This window comes from Liolophura sinensis, chromosome 8 (genome assembly GCF_032854445.1).
Source record: "Liolophura sinensis isolate JHLJ2023 chromosome 8, CUHK_Ljap_v2, whole genome shotgun sequence".
Lineage (NCBI taxonomy): Eukaryota > Metazoa > Mollusca > Polyplacophora > Chitonida > Chitonidae > Liolophura > Liolophura sinensis.
This window is the reverse complement of record NC_088302.1, coordinates 42,515,228-42,539,731: the sequence shown is the minus strand read 5'-3', so window position 1 is coordinate 42,539,731 and position 24,504 is coordinate 42,515,228. Positions and strand designations below refer to the sequence as shown.

Here is a 24,504-nt window from a genome sequence, read left to right as displayed (position 1 = left end):
TACTTGCGGTGGGTGTTAAGGTCAAGCAATATCTGGGAAAAGACGTAACAGCCGCTGAGATCGACGCCATGAGCGACGAAGACGTTGAAAGGCTGCACTCCCGGTACGAGGCTAAGCTCGGTGCGCGGATGGTTAACGGTCTCGGAAGTATGTTCTTGAGATCATATGTAAGGGCGGCCAGCTGGCTCCTACCAATCCCACCCGAGAATCGACCAATGCTCATGGCACAGCTAGCCAACGACCCATTTGTTGAACAAGCGCTTAGCAGTGCTAGTTGCTGGCTATACTTCTGCTATGGTAAGTACTTGGCACCGTTAACCATGGCGCTGACCACTACTGAGCACTGCTCATTTGAACACCACTGCTGTGCAAAAAATGAGCCGTATGATCCAGAGGAACATGAGTACAACGAATCCGGAAGGCCCGAAGGATATGGAGGGGGTGACAGCGGATTCTACGAATGACGGCCCTGCAAAGAATCCCAAAAAGTCGCTGCGAGTCGAGCAGGTGCTGCAGCAAGAAAGGCCAAGGCTGAAAAGCTCAAGGACGAGCTTCGCAAGGCAAAGGCTGCTTTGCTTGGCGCAGCTGATTCCACCAAGAAACACCCGAAGGAACCGGAGGGAGAGGCCGCGAAGGAACCGGATTCTACGAAAGCACACCAAATCACCCACTGGAGGGCGCCCCTGGCGTTATTAGGCGCTGGCAGCCTTGCAGTGCTAGTGTTGCTACGCGTGTGGCGCAGCCGCTATACAGCACGAGATGCAGATATTGCGCGGCATGCAGATATCACGCCGCAAGAAAAGAATCTCCATTTGAATACACGTCGCGACCTTTTCTATATAGAGCAGCATATCTGCTCCACCCGGTGACGGAAAAGTTCTAGTCAACGCTTCCTACCACGCCGCTGTGGTCTCTCTCCTGGCTACTGGGTACGCTCGTCTCGGCCAGATGTTCCTGAAAGGAGCCCTCCCGAAGTTGGACTTAACACCCCGTGACGTCGGCATGGTCATTGCAGATGTAGGCCTGGTCATGTTTTCGAAGGACCTGCTAATTAAACAAGGGCTCCTTCCTCCCAATATAATCCAGTAGCAATGGCCTCTATCGCAATGATGATGGGCGGCGCCCTCGTAAACGCTTTGGCCGTCAGCGGGAGCAACTATGTGTTTTCGATGCTGAGGAGTTCCGGTGTCGACGAAGAGCGGAGGCGACATGAACGCGCTGTAGAGCAGCTCCAAGCCGCCCAGGAAAATTGGGCCCGAAAGCGCACTGAGCGCTTGGACTGGATCAACTATGAACTCCGCCGCAAGGGCCACGCTCTCCAAACGTTCCGGGATGTCGACGCTGCAATCCGCGAGTATTCTAGGGTCACGGGCAAAAATCTGTTAGAGGGCTGCTAGAATACCTTGATGACATGGCTAGTAAGGTGTCTGCTCGCCTGACAAATATATACTACAGCCCTCGTGGGTACTGGAAGGGCCGCGCGGCCATCCAGAAACTTGCTACTACGGCTAAAGTCTCCGAAGATGTGGTCCGGGCCTGGCTGAAAAAGCAGGCTATCTGGCAGATATACCTGCCTCGTCCCCGAAAAATACCGAGGCCTATGTTCGATGTTTCCACGCCGAATGACATCCATCAAGCCGATCTTCTATTTCTACCACATGATCGGCGAGGCCGGAAGCTGTATAAGTACGCGCTGACAGTTGTTGATGTCGCTTCTTGCTACAAGGGGGCGGAACCTCTGGCTACTAAAGATTCCAAAGAAGTCGCTGATGCTCTCTCTCGCATTTACAAGCCGGGACAACTTCGATGGCCGACGCTTCTCCAAGTTGACCCTGGGCACGAGTTTATGGGTGCGGTGAGCCAACTGCTGGCCAAAAACGATCTCACAGTCCGCCGTGGATATCCACCGAGACCAAGGCATAGTGGAGCGTTTCAACCGTACTCTGGCTGAGCGGCTCTTTGGACACCAGTACGCCCACGAGATGCGCCTCCCTCCCGAACACCGGTCTACTGAATGGGTGGCTCGCCTGCCCTCTGTTGTGGCCGCTCTGAATAACGAGACAACGAGACTGATCGGTAAAAAGCCGAAAGACGCCATCAAGGCAAAAGGGGTGCCCCGTAAGCATTCCTCGACGGTTCCAGGTCGTCCCGTTGGACTTAATGAACGGAAGATCCCGGAGGGTGTTGGTGTTCGTTATCTCTATCAGCCTGGAGAGCTGGAGGGCGGCCGCCGTCGCGCGACTGATCCTGTCTGGTCTCTAGAGATATATCGGTTTGGGCGCTCTGTCACAAAGCCTAATGAACCCGTGCTGTACTATCTAGACGATACGTCGGATGGCCCGCGACAGGAATTCGTTCGTGAGGAGTTGCTTATAGTGCCTCCCGATACTCAGCTTCCTACGGATGCGGTTCTACGGCGTTAGTAGTTCCTGGATGTCCATTCCAGCCCATCATCCTGCAGGTGCCGCATCTCTATGGCAGTAAGCCAAGGTGTGGACACCATCTTCGGCGATGCAGCGCTTACTATCGAAGTTGGACAGTGACACCTTATTCAGGTGCTGCCCATAGATACGGTGGCGCTCTGATCGCAGCACGTCCATACCGTGTCGGAAGATCTTTTTCTCGAAGAGGGCCTCTTTGTACTGCTTATGGCGGATGCGCTTTTCCACAACTCCCTTTTTCACGCCCTTGGCCTTCTTAATGTTGGCTCCACCTTCCTCCAGAATGGAGTACATCTTAGGGGCGCAGACCAATGTATTCGGCGATCTGCCGCCCCGCGCACTCGTCCTTCATTTTCCCCAAGACCTTCATATTTGCTACGCTGTGCAGTGGGTGGTCTTGTGGGTAATCTGAGGTGTCGTACAGGTTTGCATTCTCAGCCATATCCCTATAAACATCCTCAGTCTGAATCTCGAGTAGCAGACTATCCGTGTCAGTGTAGAGGAGCTGGCAGCGCTCTCCGTTCTGGGCCTTCATGTGGTTGTAGTAGAAGTCGTACATCAGGTGCTTGGAGAGATCCAGAATGCTTATGCCCACGTAGATAGGCCATTTTAGGACTAGACGGATCTTGTGCATGTGAATCGCTGCGAGGTCAACATCAAATATGTTTGCTCGTTCGAAGCTCGGGCTGGCTATCAAGCGTCGGATCTTGTCGTCTTCTCCAGAGCGTACCAGCTTGACGTCCACACGACACCGAAGGTTCTCCATGGTTTTTCCGAACACCGAGTTGTTCATTAGCTTGTACAGGTCCTTCTCGAATTTACTCGCGGCCGTTTTTGGAGCTCGGTGTTCATCCTGATATGAGGTTCTACCGAAGGGCTCTGGGCGAATCTCAGGGCCCGGTGAACCTTTGTCAGGCGCATTCCCAGAGATAGATACGGCTGTAGGTTCCGGTAGTGCAGGACGTACCGTTCCTTGTTGCGGAGGTTGGGGACCAGCTTTTCGACCTCGGTAGGCGCTTTCTTGCCGAGAAGGCCGTGCTGATAGTCTGACATCCACTCCTTCTGGACCACCAGACGCTCCGGGGCTAATGGTTAGCTGTTATGTGCGTTATGTAGGTCGGCCGGATACTCTAGGTCGACCTCGAGGATGTAACCGGAAGGACTGTCGTGGGGGTGGGTAGCAATCGTTTCACCGAGACGCTGCGCGTCACCTACCCACTGGAAGCCGCCTGTTAGAAGAAACTGACTCATAGCCCAGCCATATAGATTATTGGCGTCTGGGCGTCTAGGTATTGGATGTAGCTGTTTGGGCTTTCGGGGTTGTATCCCTACACCTGCGGATTATTGGCTTTGGCGTATCGCTTACTTACCATGGAGATACCTCCTCGAAACCCCTTCTCAATGAAGAGATGTTGGTCGTAGTCGGTCAACAGCTCCAGCTCTACCCCAGTCTTCTTGAACAGCGCATCCCACGAGAGACCTGGTCTCGTAAAGTAGTGAGCAGGGTCCAATCCATACTGCCGTAAACAAGTCTCCCGGAAGGCCTCAAACCCATTGGCCAACAGGAGCACGTCTGTGCGGCAGTAAAGGTCTGTGTAGTCTCCCAGATTGGTGCAGTCAAATACCTTCCATACCTGTTGAGCGTGGATGTAGTCCTCATCGCTAATGCCACCGACTTTGAGCTTACTGTAGAAAGCCTCTTTGGGTGGGAGGCTGGACTCGTCGAAGCTCCCAGGAGTCCATATACTCATAGGGGTAGACACCCTTGAGCATGAGTAGCTTTTGTTTTTCTTCGGCGGGCACATACCGGGCTGTGATGTGGAAAGCCTCAGGTTTGTTGGCCTCTACCAGATTGTTAAGGGAAGTCGGTAAGAATTGAATGCTGTCGATGAAGCGGAGCTGCCCCAGCGAGAAGGAGATGTACTTTTCCGTGTTGTTGGAGATGCAGGAGATGCGGCCGTCCGCCTTACTTATGGCTTGCATCAGGACGTGCCCGTCGTAGCCCCGTAGGTTGTGGAAGACTACTGTTATGGCTGTCTTGGGGCCCAGCCGCAACTTTAAGTTGCATGCGTTATGGGCCGCGCCTCTGTACTTGCCGGTGATATGGCAGTGATCGCGCACAGAATCGGCGCCTAGAGGCTTCTCACACACGTGACAGGTTGTGGCGTTGTTGTGGGCCTGCCAATCTTGGGGAGTCATATTCATGGCTATAGGGTTGGCTAAAACATTTTTGGTTTCCTGCTCCTCCTGTTGGACAGCTCTGAGGAAGTGTTTCGTCGTGTTAGGGCCTCTGTATTCCACAGGGCGTTTTGTGCGGCCGTCGCAACGCACCACAACATAGCAGTAACTGCAGGGCTCGTGGTGCTGAGTCTTTTGAGTGCTGCTCTCTGTAGGTGACGGCGGCGGGCCTTCAACCCTTCTGGTCAGAGCCTCGAAGTCGGCATGTATGATGAACGGCGCCGGTAGCTGTTTGTGGTGGTTCTGGAAGGAGAACTTGTTTTCCCCCTCCTGTGGCATTTCCACCCTCACCGCTGTCTGCCCAATCCCTCGGCATTCCGGCTTATGCGCCTCGAGCAGATCCTCCTTTGTGTAGCCGTGTAGGCAACGCTCGCAGAAGTGTTTGCAATTTGGTGTCTTATTTTTTTGGAACAGGAGACGATCGAGATCTTTTATCCACGTATAATAGAATTTGCCTGCCTTCCCAATCAGCAGCAGATTAATTTCTGGGCGTGTCGCCGGGCTGCTTGCTGAGACGATGCACGATCACGCCCTTGTCCCACCCGAACACGTTAATGGCGAGGTCGTTCTTTTCCTCCACTTTAGGGATCTGAGAGATGGGCGTGGGGGAGTCGATCCCCCAAAAGTCAAGACCATCATTGGTGGGATATTTTGTTGGTCTCTGAGGGTTTCTGTCGGCTGGAAATAAGGCAGACCGGAGTGCCCATCGGAGGGAGTCGTCATCTTTGTTCTTCACATTGATGACTGCTTTCTTATCACACACAGCTGAAGGTGGGGAAAGCCTTATCCTGAGCCCCGTCAATGTCATAACACATAACCACTAAGAGGGCCTCCTGTTTGTTGTGGAGTACTGGGCTGGTATACTCTTCACTGCCATCGGCGTTGCCCTTTTGCAACTGAGCCCTGAGACCTAGTTGAAACTTTACCCCGTTGAGTGCCAGGATCTCTTCTTCTAGCTTCTGGCAAATAATAGCTCGAATTTCTTCTAAGAAGGCTACTGGGTCCGTCCAAATGCGTTCGGGTACGTTCATCTGCCAGGCCCGGAGGAGATTCCTTATGGCCCGGTCGGTGTTAATGAATTCTAGTTTCTTTTCGCCTAGCAATTCATCCAACTCCTCGTTATTGAGGAGGCTCTTGACGTCTTGCTTCAACTCCTCGTTACTGAGGGGTTCTTGACGTCTTGCTTCAACTCCTCGTTACTTCGGCAGTTCTTGCTGTCTTGCAGCCGCTTCAACTCAGTCGTTTTATGCCTGTCGAGGATCCCCTGCAGTTCTTCCAAGGCAATGCGGGACCGTGGGTATTTCGGCCGCACACCTAGGAGCGTCTCATACTCTTCCCGTAGTGCTCGCGCTTTTTGATGGTGCCTCATTGTACTAGTCGGTGTAACTATGCACAAGACTCTCTAATTGTAAATTTCTATAGCCGCCAGCCGTTTGAACTCGTCCAAGAAAGCCTTGTGCCTCCACTTCCTTTCACGCGTCTGGACCCTATTATGTCTGCAGGCCATGCAAAGCCGAAATCGGTTTTTAACACCCCGACCACAGCTAATACATGGTTGGGTGCCAGGACCCTGCCGTAGACGGTATAGGTGACCCCCGCATTACTCCCCCAGACAACTCTTACCACAGAGTTCCGTGGAGCCAATGAGGAGCCACCGGCAATTATTGTAACCCTTTCGCATGTTGTTGTTGTATACACAATTGGTGTAGAAGCATATCTGAGCAATGGGTATGTCTAATAGAACCCGAGACGGGGCTGGAAGCCTCTATTTGCCAAGGGGGGGGGGGGCTTCTGGCAGGCCCCTCCTTCCCTATACTACTACCCCTACATCTTTTAACGAAAATGGGCTGGGAGGCTCCATTCGCCGAATGGAGAGTGTGCAAGAACCCCTATTCCCTATACTACTAAAGCTACTCATGCGCAAGGGAGTCTATCCCTATGAGTATATGGACTCCTGGGAGCGCTTCGACGAGTCCAGCCTCCCACCCAAAGAGGCTTTCTACAGTAAGCTCAAAGTCGGAGGCATTAGCGATGAGGACTACATCCACGCTCAACAGGTATGGAAGGTATTTGACTGCACCAATCTGGGAGACTACACAAACCTTCCTGCCGCACAGACGTGCTCCTGTTGGCCGATGGGTTTGAGGCCTTCCGGGAGACTTGTTTACGGCAGTATGGACTGGACCCTGCTCACTACTTTACGAGCCCAGGTCTCTCGTGGATGCGCTGTTCAAGAAGACTGGGGTAGAGCTGGAGCTGTTGATCGACTACGACCAACATCTCTTCATTGAGAAGGGGTTTCGAGGAGGTATCTCCATGGTAAGTAAGCGATACGCCTAAGCCAATAATCCGCAGGTGTAGGGATATAACCCCGAAAGTCCCAAACAGCTACATCCAGTACCTAGACGCCAATAATCTATATGGCTGGGCTATGAGTCAGTTCCTTCTAACAGGCGGCTTCCAGTGGGTAGATGACGCGCAGCGTCTCGGTGAAACGATTGCTACCCACCCCCACGACAGTCCTTCCGGTTACATCCTCGAGGTCGACCTAGAGTATCCGGCCGACCTACATAACGCACATAACAGCTAACCATTAGCCCCGGAGGCGTCTGGTGGTCCAGAAGGAGTGGATGTCAGACTATCAGCACGCCTTCTCGGCAAGAAAGCGCCTACCGAGGTCGAAAAGCTGGTCCCCAACCTCCGCAACAAGGAACGGTACGTCCTGCACTACCGGAACCTACAGCTGTATCTATCTCTGGGAATGCGCCTGACAAAGGTTCACCGGGCCGTGACTTTCGCCCAGAGCCCTTGGGTGGAACCCTATATCAGGATGAACACCGAGCTCCGAAAAACGGCCGCGAGTAAATTCGAGAAGGACCTGTACAAGCTAATGAACAACTCGGTGTTCGGAAAAACCATGGAGAACCTTCGGAATCGTGTAGACGTCAAGTTGGTACGCTCTGGAGAAGACGACAAGATCCGACGCTTGATAGCCAGCCCGTGCTTCGCACGGGCAAACATATTTGATGTTGACCTCGCAGCGATTCAGATGCATTAGACGCGTCTAGTCCTAAAATGGCCTATCTATGTAGGCATGAGCATTCTAGATCTCTGCAAGCACCTGCTGTACGACTTCTACTATAACCACATGAAGGCCCAGAACGGAGAGCGCTGCCAGCCCCTCTACACTGACACGGATAGTCTGCTACTCGAGATTCAGACTGAGGATGTTTATAGGGATATGGCTGAGAATGCAAACCTGTACGACACCTCAGATTACCCACAAGGCCTCGCAGCGTAGCAAATATGAAGGTCTTGGGGAAAATGAAGGACGAGTGCGCGGGGCGGCAGATCGCCGAATACATTGGTCTGCGCCCCTAAGATGTACTCCATTCTGGAGGAAGGTGGAGCCAACATTAAGAAGGCCAAGGGCGTGAAAAAGGGAGTTGTGGAAAAGCGCATCCGCCATAAGCAGTACAAAGAGGCCCTCTTCGAGAAAAAGATCTTCCGACACGGTATGGACGTGCTGCGATCAGAGCGCCACCATATCTACGGACAGCACCTGAATAAGGTCTCACTGTCCCCTTTCGATAGTAAACGCTGCATCGCCGAAGATGGTGTCCACACCTTGGCTTATGGCCATGCGCCTCATTGACGGCAGGATGGGACATCCAGGAACTACTAACGCCGTAAACCCCATGCGGGGGAAGCTGAGTATCGGGAGGCACTATAAGCAACTCCTCACGAACGAATCCCTGTCGCGGGCCATCCGACGTATCGTCTAGATAGTACAGCACGGGTTCATTAGGCTTTGTGACAGAGCGCCCAAGCCGATATATCTCTAGAAACCAGACAGGATGAGTCGCGACGGCGGCCGCCCTCCAGCTCTCCAGGCTGATAGAGATAACGAACACCAACACCCTCGGGGATCTTCCGTTCATTAAGTCCAACGGGACGACCTGGAACCGCCAAGGAATGCTTGTGGGGCACCCCTTTTGCCTTGATGGCGTCTTTCGGCTTTTTACCGATCAGTCTCGTTGTCTCGTTATTCAGAGCGGCCACAACAGAGGGCAGCCGAGCCACCCATTCAGTAGACCGGTGTTCGGGAGGGAGGCGCATCTCGTGGGCGTACTGATGTCCAAAGAGCCGCTCAGCCAGAGTACGGTTGAAACGCTCCACTATGCCTTGGTCTCGGTGGATATCCACGCGGCCTCGGCGGACTGTGACATCGTGTTTGGCCAGCAGTTGGCTCACCGCACCCATAAACTCGTGCCCAGGGTCAACTTGGAGAAGCTTCGGCCATCGAAGTTGTCCCCGCTTGTAAATGCGAGAGAGAGCATCAGCGACTTCTTTGGAATCTTTAGTAGCCAGAGGTTCCGCCTCCTTGTAGTGAGAAGCGACATCAACAACTGTCAGCGCGTACTTATACAGCTTCCGGCCTCGCCGATCATGTGGTAGAAATAGAAGATCGGCTTGGTGGATGTCATTCGGCGTGGAAACATCGAACATAGGCCTCGGTATTTTTTCGGGTACGAGGCAGGTAAGTTTGCCAGATAGCCTGCTTTTTCAGCCAGGCCCGGACCACATCTTCGGAGACTTTAGCCGCAATGGCAAGTTTCTGGATGGCCGCGCGGCCCTTCCAGTACCCACGAGGGCTGTAGTAGATATTTGTCAGGCGAGCATACACTTTACTAGCCATGTCATCAAGGTATTCTAGCAGCCCTCTAACAGATTTGCGACGAAAAAGATGTTAATCGTCGCCCGCAGAACCACCTCACTACTAAGATCGTGCCCGGCGAGGAGCTCGATGGCGGCACAGTCAGTTCGGATTTCTTGGTGAGTTTTGCGATTCCGTAACTCACTCCCCCAACCACACACATTCCCAGGATGACGAAGGTCATCTGGCGGTGTTTTTGATCTTCTCTAGGCACATAGAAATCGGAGAGCTGTGGCTCTGTGCCCAGCAGCGCGTCGCGTGCATCGCGTGTAAGAGTTTTGCCCGTGACCCTAGAATACTCGCGGATTGCAACGTCGACCTTCCGGAACGTTTGGACAGCGTGGCCCTGGCGGCGGAGTTCATAGTTGATCCAGTCCAAGCGATCAGTGCGCTTTTGGGCCCATTTTTCCTGGGCGGCTTGGAGCTGCTCTACAGCGCGGTCATGGCGCCTCCGCTCTTCATCGACACCGGAACTCCTCAGCATCGAAAACATATAGTTGCTCCCGCTGAAGGCCAAAGCGTTTACGAGGACGCCGCCCATCATCATTGCGATGGAGGCCATTACTACTTGATTATATTGGGAGAAAGGAGCCCTTGTTTAATTAGCAGGTCCTTCGAAAACATGACCAGGCCTACATCTGCAATGACCATGCCGACGTCACGGGGTGTTAAGTCCAACTTCGGGAGGGCTCCTTTCAGGAACATCTGGCCGAGACGAGCGTACCCAGTAGCCAGGAGAGAGACCACAGCGGCGTGGTAGGCCGCGTTGACTAGCACTTTTCCGTCACCGGGTGAAGTAGACATGCTGCTCTATATAGAAAGGGTCGCAACGTATATTCAAATGGAGATTCTTTTCTTGCGGCGCTGCATGCGGTGTAATATCTGCACCTTGTGCTGTATAGCGGCTGCGCCACACGCGTAGCAACACTAGCACTGTATGGCTGCCAACGCATAATAACGCCAGGGGCGCCCTCCAGTCTGGTGCCTTCGTAAAATCCGGTTCCTTCGGCTTTTTCTTCGTAGAATCCGGTTCGTTCGGGTGTTTCTTGGTGGAATCAGCTGCGCCAAGCAAAGCAGCCTTTGCCTCGCGAAGTTCGTCCTTGAGCTTTTCAGCCTTGGCCTTTCTTGCTGCAGCACCTGCTCGACCCGCAGCGACTTTTTTGGGATTCTTCGCAGGGCCGTCATTCGTAGAATCCGCTGTCACCCCCTCCACTTCCTTCGGGCCTTCCGGATTCGTTGTGCTCATGTTCCTCTGGATCATACGGCTCATTTCTAGGACAGCAGTGGTGTTCAAATGAGCAGTGCTCAGTAGTGGTCAGCGCCATGGTTAACGGTGCCAAGTACTTACCATAGCAGTAGTATAGCCAGCAGCTAGCACTGCTAAGCGGTTGTTCAACAAATGGCTCGGTGAAGAGCTATGCCATGAGCGTTGGTCGATTCTCGGGTGGGATTGGTAGGAGCCAGCTGGCCGCCCTTACATATGATCTCAAGAATAGACCTCCGAGACTGTTAACCATCCGCGCACCGAGCTTAGCCTCGTACCGGGAGTGCAGCCTTTCAACGTCTTCGTCGCTCATGGCGTCGATCTCAGCGGCTGTTACGTTTTTTCCCAGATATCGCTTGACCTGAACACCCACCGCAAGTACCGCCAGCCTATCCCTAAGCTGCCGTGCATGTTGGCTGGGGTCGGACAGTTGGCTGGGCTGTTGGCTGGGCTGTTGGCTGGGGCCGGGCTTCTCCTCTGCGCCCAGAATCTCGTCTATAAGCTCGCCGGTATCCATGCTTTATACGTAGGGGCGCCTACGTCTGATATATAATCTTAGATGTGGCGGGCGTATCAGTCATTAGCAGGAGCTTAGAATGCGGATTATTCTTGAGCTTCTGTCGAACCTCTGCCTTTTCGCTCTCGGCCTCGATGATGTGGTTCTCCTCCAGGCATTCGGTGAACGAGTGCCGATCTTTTCAGTGGAATAAAGCCACTCACCTTGTCTGCTCGCGAAAGTCTTTGAGGACGGCGTTTTATTTCTAAGTGAGGACCCAGACGCTTTGCTTTGCATGACGGCCCGAGAAAGCCATGAATAACAGCATTTTTTGTTTCTTCTTCATCGCCACCAACGCTCTACAATCATCGATGATGTATAGTGTGGGCTCCCCCTCGAACAATCTGTAGAAAGCTCTCAGGCATTCGTTTAGCCGCTCGCCGGGATCAAAACAATAGACCACAGGGTCAGACAGTATCCATCTCCGCCTATACGCCTCGTTATGCTTAAGAGTGGGGCACAGGATCACAATGTAATGAAAGAAACCGCGGAAAGGCCCCTCAAGCAGGTCCAGCACGAAGACTGTTTTGCCGCAGTTCGTGTGCCCACAGATAATCGCGCAGTGGGCGTCATCAATAAAGCGCGCTAACGAATCTACCATTCTGGATATGCAGCTTTGCGTCCATGATCACATAGACGTTCAACACGCCGGGCTCTTCTCTCTCTTTTGTCACCTGTATCGTAAATCCCCTCGCTGGCGTTCAGAACGCGCCTCCCACTGCCATGCAGCTCGTCATCGTCGTTTGGCCGAAGGTCAAGCCAGAAGGCGTGCTTGTGCGTCAAGAACTCTTCCAGGGAGACGTCTGCCAGGCCTAAGTCTTTTACGATCCTGGCCACCTCAGGATCCCGCTTCTTAAGGGGTGAGCTGGCGAAGAACCTCTGGACCTCGCCCCATTGCTGGTACGCCCGCATGCCCTGGCTGTACAGCTGATTGGGGACCCCTTCTATTGTGACTTCTACTTTGGTGATCTTCGGGTTGTAGAAGGATTCCGACTTCCTCTCCCACGGGATTCCTTTAGTCTCGAACAACATGAGAATGCCCTTCATTGATCTCGCTGGCGTGTTCAGGTTTATGTTCCAGAGAGTATCAGATTTGTCCTTCACAAACTTTCGGTGGCGGAGGACGCGATCATACAGAATGGAGACGCCCCGGCAAACTGGGTGCGGATCTGTCTAGCGAGCTCCTCATCGGTGACCATATCGAACTCCAGGCTGATGTTATCGATGGTGTAAGTCGTGTCGACATCGTCTGTTGTCTGGATGACCCGGCTGTAATCGTTGGACGTCAGTTCGTACTCCAGTCGGTCGGCCAAGGCACTCTGGTAGAATGGCATGTGGCTATATAGAAGCTCAAAGTCTAGCGGGATGTGGAACCGGCTGCCAAAGGCTGGAGCGATGGCTTTTTCTACAGCATCGTCGTTACTTGCGTTCTCGGCTCCGACTGGAAGTTTAAGGATGTTTTCGCTGCCGATGCCTTGGTAGGCCTCATTCCTCCGTTCGTTTTTGGTCAGCCATAAGTCGCCGTAGCAATGAAACACATCAGAGTCGTTGATGGACAATAACTCATTCCCGCTGATTCTGATCGTGGTTTCTTGACTACTGCGCGTCCGAGATTCCCGACCACTGAGGCGTTGGAGTTATCTGAATTGATCGTGATCGAGAAGGCCAAGCGCACGGTGCCAGGCACAATGACTTCTTTTGGCCGAGGTTGGGGAAGCGGACCAAGAGGCTTACGGAGTGTTCTGAAAGGGTTTAGCCTGCGTCTGTATGCATCCATTGTGTGTATTGAAGGTATACCTTGCAATGTTCTATACGAGGATTATGGCAGACTTTGACTTAGATGATCCGGTGCCCGGCGACGCCCAAGAGGACTACAACATCGACGACAAGCAGACCACTCTCTGTGCAGGTGGTGATGTCCAGATCGGGGTGGATGCCAAGCATCCAACCTTTGATGAGATTCTCAAAACCAAAAAAGAAAGGCTGTTAGTGACCACCGTGAATGATTATTACGATTCCATGGAGAGGCGGTATCCCACCCTTACCAAACCTAAGCGCTATTACACGGATTTTAAGATTTACGAAGAAGGGAAACTGCGACTCAATAAATACCCCGATCTGGACCTCACCAGCATAAACACAGGTGAAACGCTAGCCCTCACAACACTCGCCAAGAGAGGAGGGGCTGATGTTGTTCGGAATAAGCTGGGCTTTAAAGACTGGAAAAGAAGCAAACAGCCATCGTTGCCTCCGGCAGCAATCGCGGCCGTGGAGACAGCGAGTTCAGAACTCGGTGCCGCGGCCGCCGAGGCAGATACCTTGGAGCTGAAGGGTTTAAACCAAGCAGCGAAAAAGGCCGCTGATGCAGTCCACACACTGGAAACAAGCTTTACGGATAGTAAGGTCGGGCGGGTTCTTGAAACGATGAACGACCCTCCTCTTCCCATACAAGAGATGAACGACCCTCCTCTTCCCATGCGAGAACTTCTGGGGCTTAACAAGGCACTGCAGACCTTGGAAGGCGAACACGAGTATAACAACGCCAGGCTGTCAAAACTCGATGATGAAATCGCAGAAGAAAAACAGAAGTTGGGGGAGGCCCCTGATGATGACTCCCGGAGCGAGATCGAAGGCCGGATAAAGAAGCTCGAAAACGAGAGGGTGGCCCGGCTCGAAGCGGCCTCTTTAACGGCCGAAGCCCTGCGCACGCAAATACACCGCATCAAGCAGACGATCGATCGCATCCTACACAAGGATACCACTCTGGCCGAGCGCGTCCGCACCCTCTACCGGGAGCAGGGAATAACCGTGGTCTCCATTCTCACGGCAATTGGGATGGCGATCTCGACACTGGGGCTACTGACAAAGTTGGCGCTGACTGGCGGGTCCGTCGGGGGCATCCAGCCAACACCACCTCCACCCGACGGGCGTGGTCTTAAAGAATGTGTGAAAAAGCATCTCCAGTCCCTGGCGCGCGCCCTTAGCAAGCTGGCTGGGAAGGCTGCTGCTGCGATTCCGGGTATTATTGGCAGTATCGTGTCCTGGCTACTGAACCTTCTCGGGAAAGCAGCTGGGTGGCTGGCCGATAATGTCTATGCTCTAGTCATCGCAGTCAGTGGATTAATGCTCGTGGCTGTTCGCAAGTATTTAACGCATAGTCCACAGCAGCAGTAAGCCGATACCAACCCCAGCGCCGACGATGGCTGTCTTCTCCGCATCGTGATTCTTTTCCTTTGTAAATAGGGGTTCGGCGGCAGCAACGCGCGTGGTGGGTGGTGGGACGCTTTCTTGTGGCTCAACGATCCCGTGGGAAGGTGCGCGCTTGTGCAAAGTGGGCGGCACTTTAGCGTTCACACCCTCATTGTCGCCTAGCTTCTGGTCCTCTGTGGCCACGACGATTTTGTTGTTGTAGTTCGCCACATGGCCGATCTGCAGAAGCATGTCGCTGGGGGCCATATATAGGCCTATACCATACACAAAGACTACAGCGCTCCCGGCATACTGTAGCACGTCCTGGTAGCGTTTGATAGCAGACAGAAGGTCGATCGGAGAGGAAATAGCGTCTTCAACGTTTTGCGGCAAACTGTTTTTGCGCGTCGAAGGCTGTGCCCGTGTCTAGAATACGCGCCCTTGTTTGGGCTTGGGCGCCTAGAATAGCCCACACGTATGTCCGGATGGAATCGTTTAGGCGCTCTACGCCCGGCTGCGTGAATCCTTGGGATTTGTCGACAATGAACGACGCCCAAGCCTCCTCGGGGTCCTGCTCGATGTAGTTGACGTGGAGCACTCTAAGCTTTCTAGAGAACGACATCCTGTTCGCATCGCAGGTCCCATCCCAAATGGGGCTGTAGCCCTTTCTCGTTATGTAGTTATATGCCACTCCAAGGCCGTGATTCACCCCCTGCGCCTCCAGTCTGTGTGCTTATCTACGCGGAATTCCCTACAAATCCTCTTATAGGCCCTCTTGTCGTGGGGTTTTTTGAATACCGCCCACGCTCTGTCTTGCGGCAGGGGGGCCTGGATCTCTTCCAAGATCCACCTAACTTGGTAATACACATGGAACGTGTACAGGGCTCTTATTTGTTTGTCGGGGGCGAGATGATGGTCTTTTACAGAGACGCCGCAGCCCGTGGTTGCGCACCAGACCGCGAAGTTCACTTGGTTCTGCCAGAATTGCATAGGATTGGTGTTCCAGGCCCGATAAATGTCATTGCTGGTTACCTGTGGCAGCCGGTACTTAGCCAACACATATGTGAACTGGACTGGAAAGGCCTTCTTTTCATCGATGTAGATGTCAAATCGCGTGAGCTGCTCTGCGTGGGTTTGGATACTATGAAATGCCCCGGCCTTGTAATTGGCCTCTCTATTGAACCTGTAAGCCTCGCTGTTCATCGTGGCTAAAATGTTCATCACATTGACTGACATTCTAAATGGGGCACACCACACGCTGCCTCATGCCCTTAACAACCTCGACGGCCGCCTTAAAACCGCCCTTCGCGAGATAACATTCTACCCAGCCTGGGTGAATATCCTCACCGGAGTGGGCTTCTTGCTTGAGGGCAAACGTGTTGAAGTGCCGACGGGCTACTACAATGTCTGTACGCTGGACAAGGACATATTCCGCCCGCATGGGGTTTCTCTGGAATTGAATGAAGCCACGGGCCGCTTAGTCCTTACCCTCCGAGAAAATGCCTTCATAATACTCCAAGAGCTTGCCCCCATCTTAGGGTTCTCCGACGGGATTGTGCCCATAGGGGGGATTATGGAGGGTGAAAATCTACCTAACTTGGTCACACACAAAGAAGTCTTCGTGCATTTGGATGAACTGAGCACCTCAGAAAACATGAGAATAACCTCAGATTTCGGTGGCGGTTCAACACTACTTCAGGCCATCGCCGTGACTGGTGAAGTGATAAACTGCGGAAGACGGTTTCATTTCCCAACCCACAGTACAAAGCCTTGCGCGCCGACTATATAACGCACTTGACCGTGGCACTTTTAGACAAAAACGGCAAGTATATTAATGTAGAGTACCTCAGTGCTACCCTAGAAATACAATGAGTATGGTGGCACGCATCCGGTACCAGGTCTGCGTGCCTGTCTTTAAGCGACTTGGCAGATGTGTCGGAGTTCGAACTTCAAGGCCAGGAAGGTAAAATCTACGCCTTCGAGTTTCAAAGTGGCAAGTACATCCGCAAAAATATTGCGGGGGGGGGGGGGGGGGGGGGGCAAGCAGAACCTGCCACGTTTGCTTCCCTTCAAGATGTCTCATCCTCTGTAGAGCAAGAGCGCAGGTCGCCGTCTAAGGTGATTGAAGAACAAAAACTCTCTTTAATTCGCTTTGAAGACCGCTTTGTTCTTGCCAGAGCTCGCGACCCCGAATGGTTTGCAGATGTGAAGGTGACCTCGATGACGGTCCAGTCCTATGTAACCAAGGTGAAAACAGTTTTCAACTCCGGAACCTCTTTCGTGTCGTGGGTACCAGAAAGCAAGTGTTATCTAGCTAAGGGTGTAAGAGGTGGCTTAGCACTATCTGCGGGCAAAGGTGTAGATACCACACGTCTTAGCGCGCAAATAAGCACAACTATGTCCATGCTAGAAATAAAACCTGGATCTATATTTATCTTCAACATTATACTTGGCCTGGCCTCTCAGCGCCGTTCCTCCTTGATTATCGGTGTGAGACTAAAGTGGCCTGCAGAGAACGATGGAAAGGAGCTCAGACTTATGATCAAATTACCGGCCAAGGGCGACCCAGTCATCCGGAGCTATCTAGAGGATATACGGGTCTTTGCACGGGGCGATGCCCATCTCGATTACATCTATTTAGAGTCCGGTATAAAACTTATAAGCTTTCGTGTTAGTATTCCCGATGACGATTTAGAGTTTACCGACGTTGTTGATTCGTAGGACGGACAATATGGGACGACTGTACCCAGCGATCACGGATGAAGAGCCGACGATTACGGATGACCACCCCTTGACCCCGACCGCGCCGACGATTATGGTTGAAAACCCCCCGGAGGGGGGCCCATCGCCTGCAGTATATCAGCGAAATACAGAGGCAGCTTGAATCTAAGCGAGATCTCCGCAGGGCCTTGTACAAAAAGTACCGGCGCGGTGTCTTAGCCACCGTGGCCCTTGATTCAGCCATGCTCACGGCCGATTTGGGACTAGGGGTTGCAGGTGTGGGACTACTCACAACAATAACTGCAGCCCCTGCTGTCTTGGCCATGGAAGCTGAGGCCCTAGCTTGCTGGGTCTTAAATGTCGCCGGAAAATTCGTTAACCGCCGACTTCACGCAAAGGCCAAGAAACATAACGATATACAGCTGTTGGCTGAGGCTAAACTTAACAGCATCCGTGCGCAGGTATCTACGGCATTATCTGATGGTGTTATTTTGGACGTAGAGTACAGGCAAGTCGTTCAGGAGCTCAAGAACTACTCTGATCTGAAGCAGGAGATACGCGCTAAGTCTCGTAAGGCATTCAACGCCATAGAGATCGATGAAAGCACGAAAAAACAGCTTATAGATCGCGGCCGAAAACTAGCTCGGCAAGAGCTGAAAAACGCTCTTTCCAAATGATGTTCTGGGGAGGACCCCGGGTTAGGGCTGTTGCCTCATTAGCTCGGGCAGCAGCCGGTTTTCATAATGCTGCCGGATGGGCTCCGGGTGATCCACCGAAGCGCACACGTCGTTGGTGAAGAGCTTCAGCACGAGCAGCCGGCCCGCGTGGACGTGGCCGTCTTCAAACATGCTGTGGGTGACTTCTTTGTAGCCTAGCAAGTCTTGCACCGTGCCGATTAACTTCGCCCAAATAGGCCGGAATTCCGCGGACGGTGGGCTGGTCGTTTCCACCTGAGCGGGAGATCCCATGATGATTCATTGTATGCACTGTATACCTAATAAGAAATTTCGATAGCCGCCAGGCCCTCCTCTAAGGGGCCTCTATTTGTTATAGGGAGGGTGTGCTAGAACTTCTGGACCTCGCCGGAAATGGGGGCTGGGAGCCTCCATTTGCCAAATGGAGGGTGTGCCAGAACTCCTATTCCCTATACTACTCCAGCTCATGCTGGTTATCTCTACGACCGTACGTGGGAAGGTTTGTCAGAAAACTGCGCATCTTCCCGATTTCCATCCACCACAATGCTGGCCGCCATCGTATAGGTGAAATATTGTTGAGTACGACGTAAAACACTAATCAAATATATAAATATATACAGTGAGAAAAGGAGGTTTCGAGATCACGATTTCATTAAAGAGGTTTAACTTCAGCATTTCTTTGTAGTGCACAGTTTTCCAGTCAGTGTGGACTCTCAATAAAGTTACAAAAACACATTTTTCTCAAACACACTTTGTGAAAACAATGTTGTCTGGGATATAATGATAAGCGGTGAGTACAGTCTCTTGTCAGTTTACAAGAGTTATGGTTTGATTACAAAAAAACAACAATATAAATTGTTGAAAAGAAGCAGTTACCCGCCCACTAGCACCATGGCTTAGGTAGAGTTAGTTGAAAAAGTGATGTTAATTGCATTACTTACATTATACGTCACTGGTCTAAAGTGACTCAAAATGCTGTATTGTCATCACACCACAAGTCACCTAATCCTGCAACTAGGAACATAAATGCGCTGTGGCACCAATTTTTACATTGTTTGCAGTCAAAATGTCAAAGTGAGAGTGACAAAGTGTTGGCAGCGTTTTTTTTTATCACGAGAGCTGGAATATTGTAAACACTTCAGGTGGTTCGATTTTACATAATTATTCACAACCGAACTTTTAGCTATGTTAATATTCATGTGTTTTGCTTGGTTTTAAGGCAAAGTATTGTTGTTATTTGACTGATTGTTTGACTGCTTTCCGACCCATCAGTAATCCTGCCTGGAATGAATTTCCAGCCAAAATTTTACCTATGTATAGAACGCTGCATTTCAGAGGTATTAATGTCAAGGTTTCAGATAAGGTTGGTATAGTTGAGGACGAGTCAACAAATTCCCTGGAACAACAGCCTTGTGTTCTCAGCACTGCGTCTAGAAATTCCGGTTTCAACATGGAATCACATTTTACCACTTTATGGTACAAAGTAGTCAATGGCTCATGTGAAAAAGGAAGATTTTCTTCTCAATTCAACCGTTAAATCTCCTCTCATGTACAGACATGTTTTACTGATGGCAGACTGGCCATATTCCATTAAGCTAATATAATCTCCACCGGTTTAAATGACGTGAGTCAAGTCTCATTAAAAATAACTATCAACATTTTTTGTTTAGACATTCTAGACTTATCCATAAAACAACAGGACGATTAATGATCTCTTGTATGTAGGTGTACACAGAACTTTTTATGCAGATAGACCGGTTATTAAATGTCAAAAAAGTGTTCCAAGTGCTTGTCCGTTTCCACAGGTTCTAATAAGTTTGGAATGCTTTGACCTGAATTTGCATAATGGTTTTGAATAAAATGTTTTCTTATTGAAGTTATCATGTTTTGCATATCCCAAATTTTCATCTACATGTTTCTAATATATCTGCATTTTGCAGGATACTAGTTTATGATATATTTTAAATATATTAGTGTATGGTATTTCTAACTTTTGATTCACGTAATTATGGTGGCAGCGTTCTTAGCGAATTTGTTGTGTGGCTCTGGTGTGAATCGTTCCGATGAATGGCATGGAATGTTGTCTTTGGGAGAAGGATGGCGCGCATTGTGAGCTTGCATAAACACTAAATTTCTATGCTATAGTCCATTTCTTTTAGAAAGCCACTTATATTCAGTTGTCTGTGAAATCAGTCACTCTCGTTACCAAAATTGGCTTTATTCAGTGACACGTAGCAACACAAGCTCTACACTTGGGTATTGTAGCGGATGTTTCTTTAAAACCCAGTCTTATGATCTTTAGAGGTTAAGATTACAGATTTTGCTCTGCTTATCACCAGATAATATTTTGGTAGCGTATGAGACCGATATTTACCTCAAGTATTTGGAGACACCACTACACAAATATGGATTTACTCTCAATACTCCAATCATTAATTCAATGCTGTTATTATTTTTAATACACCAAATGCAGTCTGTATTGTTACGGGATAACTCTTGGAGGAAAACTCAAGTCTTACGACTTATTTCAGTAAATCGGCAAGAATAGCATAATAGATGATTCGAAGATTTGTTTTATCAGTTCGAGCACTAAACAGTGAAATCTATTTATTTACATGTATAAAGTCATATCATCAAATATTCGTTCAGAATCAGCAATGTCATTTGCGACACAGAGCTTCGGGTGAATAACTCTGGGAGGCTTGTTGACACAGCTATAGACGGTGAACAGTCTTTAGCAATTTAAAAATACTTCGACAGGCATATGTGCTGGAATTTCTACCTAACCGTAATCCTTAGGTATGTTTTAATGTGAGAGGAGTAACTCTTTAACTCATATAGTCACAGCCTTTTCAGTATAACACTAAATGCTCCCTGCGTAATAATATGCTGAAGATAGCAAATCTCCCGCCAGATCGAGCGAATCTCACGTGAAGTCAAATACAGGAGCTCCACCCGCTGGTAATCAAGATCGTCTCCTCTTTGGAAGATCGACGATCCCTGACATGACCCTTTGGCGCTCGGTCAGGGCGATGTTCGTGGACATAATCGCCGTGTTTTAGCCGCCCTGCTCGTCCTCGACCTGCATGGGCTGTAAGTATTTGCCCTAGCTGGCTCTACCGACTTCAGGGAATTTACCGAACGTAGTTCAAACTGCATCAGTTTAACACTTAAAATAACCGCAAAATCCAATTTATTGCATCGATATCTGTCTGTCCACTATAAGAAACCACGCTGAAAGTTGAGAGGTAATAGTGATTTTGACGAGACAGCCAGTTATCACGTGACGCTTTGAGCACTAGTGATTGGCCAAGTTCATAAGAGCTTCTACAACATTGCTACTCAGTTGTGAATTGGTCGTCAGTGCTCCAATGCTGAACTTCATCTTCTCGACTTTCAAAAGTTTACAGAATTTTTTACATATTTTTCTGTGATAAATTTGTCCTACACAATATCTCCTGTGTATATCTAGTGCCAGGGTGGGGTGGTGGTGATGGGAATCGCATGAACAATCAAGAAACATAAAGAGCATGTGTGAGCCCTACCGGGAACAAATCACCGGTACGTATGTGACAAGATGGTGGGGGTGGGGGTGGGGGGTGGGGAATGGGACGAACAAGCAAGAAACATAAAGAGTTTATGTGAGCACTTCCATCTGAAACTTTTTATTTTTTGTATAATTCAAGCTTTACAGATATTTATTACCATGATACAAGTCACAAATTTATTATCTTAAACATTTGAAAACATCTTCAACTTTTGTTTTCCGGACAGAATTCATCTCTTTTCTTCTAAAGATCTAAGTTGTGTGACTGTCGCAGCAACCTTTCCTGCTGAAAACATACATTTACGTGATCGGTAAACCCTGAAAACTTTAAAGTCATTAAAAAAACCCATAAAGACAGTAAAAATATTTTTATTCCATTTTTTGAATTTGCCCGTGAAACACCAAATAAAAATGGTGTCAAATTACAGCAGTTTTAAAATATTGGAAAAAACAATATATGCTATGTGAACAGAAGTAACAAAATCAGCATGGGGTCGGATAGAGCGGTCGACCATATCGAGGTCCGGTCATTTAGTGTTCAGGGTCAGTGTCATCGGTGGTCAGTAGGGGAAATGTGGTCGGTGGGGGAATTGTGGTGTTGGGCTCAACCGGGTCGTCAGCTGCAAAAGATCAAAAGATGGATTTAAAGTAGAAGTATATACGTGCAGAACATTTTTATTGTTGCATTCATGGGCAACGTACAGGCTACACATGAAACTGATGCAGCTGTAACACGAGTAAAATAGCCTCAAATGCTAAATAAAACAACACAGATGTGCAGATACGCATGCGTAGTGATGTGTTTTCACTGAAACTTTAAAGCCAGTGTGTTTTCTGGCCGCACCAGTTTGGGGACTGATCCCAAAACTGAGTGTACACACTAAGTACAAGTGTTTGGCTGATCGGTTTTTAACACATAATGCAAACACATTCATGCTTACTGGACTCTTTGCGTTGATTGAAAATGTCCCAAACATAAATATGTAAACATCTGGCATATTTGGTGAAATATCCATGTCTCTTCAGCTACCATACACAACTTTTATGAATAAACACCAGAACATCTTTCTAAACTGTAACAGAAATGTGTTCAAAAACGAAACACTTATTTTACCGTGCAAGATTCACATAAAGCTGACATTAACTGGGTTTGATATTAACCTCATAGTCAAATAACCAACTCACCAAACACAAACGCCTTAGATGAAAACAGTTCCACTTCAGTCAGCTTACCGTCTTCTGCAAGTGTTAAAATGAGAAATGTATAATGTAAGGACACGTCCAACGCTCTCTTCGTATACAATTTTGGTAATGTGTTTAACCTATCTTTATGACCCATGAACACGTAGTCAAGAAAAGTTCAATCTCATCTAGAGAGTGAGTGAGTGAGTGAAAGTTTTAACGTTGCTTTCAACAATATTTCAGTTTTATCGCGACAATAAAACGTTAAGTACTCGGTCTACTGCGGATAATTCATTTACTATTCAGTCAAAACTCATCTAGAGAGTGGATTAAGGCCACAGGGTAGAGACTGAAAGTTTCATAATACAAACATACCCGTGTGTGGTACAATATTGCTGAGGATAAAACGATGGACGACAAAACTCTACAGTAGTCTGAATCTCTAAAACATTCTTAAACACAAGGCTATAAGGCAGCGAAGTGTAGAGGGTCCTCCTTGCCTAGCAAGAACAAAAACGTTAAACTCTGCAAATTTGGTACTTCAGCACCGGTACTCAATGGGAAGGGACATGCCAAGAGCTGACTGATCCCATGTCAAGGTAATCTGACTCCATGGGCAAGGTGTCTCGTCTTGTGTCTTCTGTATGGCGTTTAAGTGAAGCGGCACTATTAATCATTTGGAAATACCTTCGTAAAATGACACAAATAGTTTTGAAAACACCATTAAATTGCAAGCAATCAGTTGTAATACTTACGGTTGGTATCAGTAGCGTTGAAGGCGACGATCAGATCAACTTCGTTCACGGAGTGGCCTAGTGTGGTTGCAATTTCCTGAAGACTGACGAAGTCATCATCGCTCAGGTCGTAAAAGTCAAAGTTCCTTGGCAGCCGAGTGACGTGGACACCCTGTATGAAAGCCTGTCAACACGGGTGGTATAAACACGTAGAGTTGTTTGATGTGTACAAGATTTTAGTGCAGCCGTCTACATGTACGTCTATATGTACATGTGAGTTCAAGTCTAGTTCATGGCGGCTTCCTGTCTGGCCGTACGTGGGACGGTCTCTCAGCAACGAGCCGATGATCGTGGGTTATCCCCGAGCTCTGTGCGGTTTGATCTCATCATAATGCTGGACGCCATTGTATAAGTGAAATATTCTTGAATACGGCATAAAACACCAATCAAATAATTAAATGTATAAATTATATAACGAGATGCTAATGCTATGTATGGATGTGTCTGTCGTGAGAATAATAGTCGGGAAATTTTAAGCAATTCTACATCACTGACAACTACTAAATTACGATTTACCTCACTGCACTTTTTAAAATTTAATCCTGCTTAAGTCTTCTTATGCCAAGTATATGACACTGTCCTCGATGCATTAGTTTTACTCTCCATTCTGCCCTTCCTATTACAGTTGTAGGAGTATGGATCTTACCGCCCTCTTCCTCTTGCCACACAAAGTCCCACAGCCAAACTTGCATAAAAATCCTTTCGTGCAGATTCTAGGACATGTCAATAAGCAAGCAGGTTTCCAGACACGGGCAATGGCTCTTCCGATTCGCCTAAAACGAATCCAACCTGATTCTGTCTCGTGGACGAGTAGCATGGAAACTAGGGCAACAGCTATCAGCGTAAGCTTCATCTGAAATATAATCAACAAACAGTATGAGAAAAACAAAACGCCCACAAGTTGAAGAATAGTTATCACTCGAAGACTCATCCTAAACATTCAAACAGTTGAATATAACAACAAAATTAACAAGATAGGACATGACCACAAACATGGAAAATGCCGGCATCGTGACGGCTCACTTTAGAGTAATAATTAACCACTAACATTGTAATTAACCAGGGCAGCAGCCATTGAGCGAAAATCGTTCGGAAAAGATCGACTAGCTGTATAAAATGACATCAGGTGTGGTATCACGGGTAAAATTAACCGGTAACGC

General features: G+C 49.4%; 1 long non-coding RNA gene across 1 annotated transcript; it reads right to left on the bottom strand.

Annotated features, from left to right (window-relative positions):
• Positions 1-21,482: 21,482 nt before the first annotated feature.
• LOC135472128 (uncharacterized) lies at positions 21,483-24,127 on the bottom strand. Its single transcript, XR_010444501.1, has 4 exons — positions 23,991-24,127; positions 23,306-23,468; positions 22,554-22,607; positions 21,483-21,988 (listed from the first exon to the last, which is right to left on the bottom strand). It is a non-coding gene; the product is annotated as an uncharacterized LOC135472128 (long non-coding RNA).
• Between the last annotated feature and the right edge of the window lie 377 nt (positions 24,128-24,504).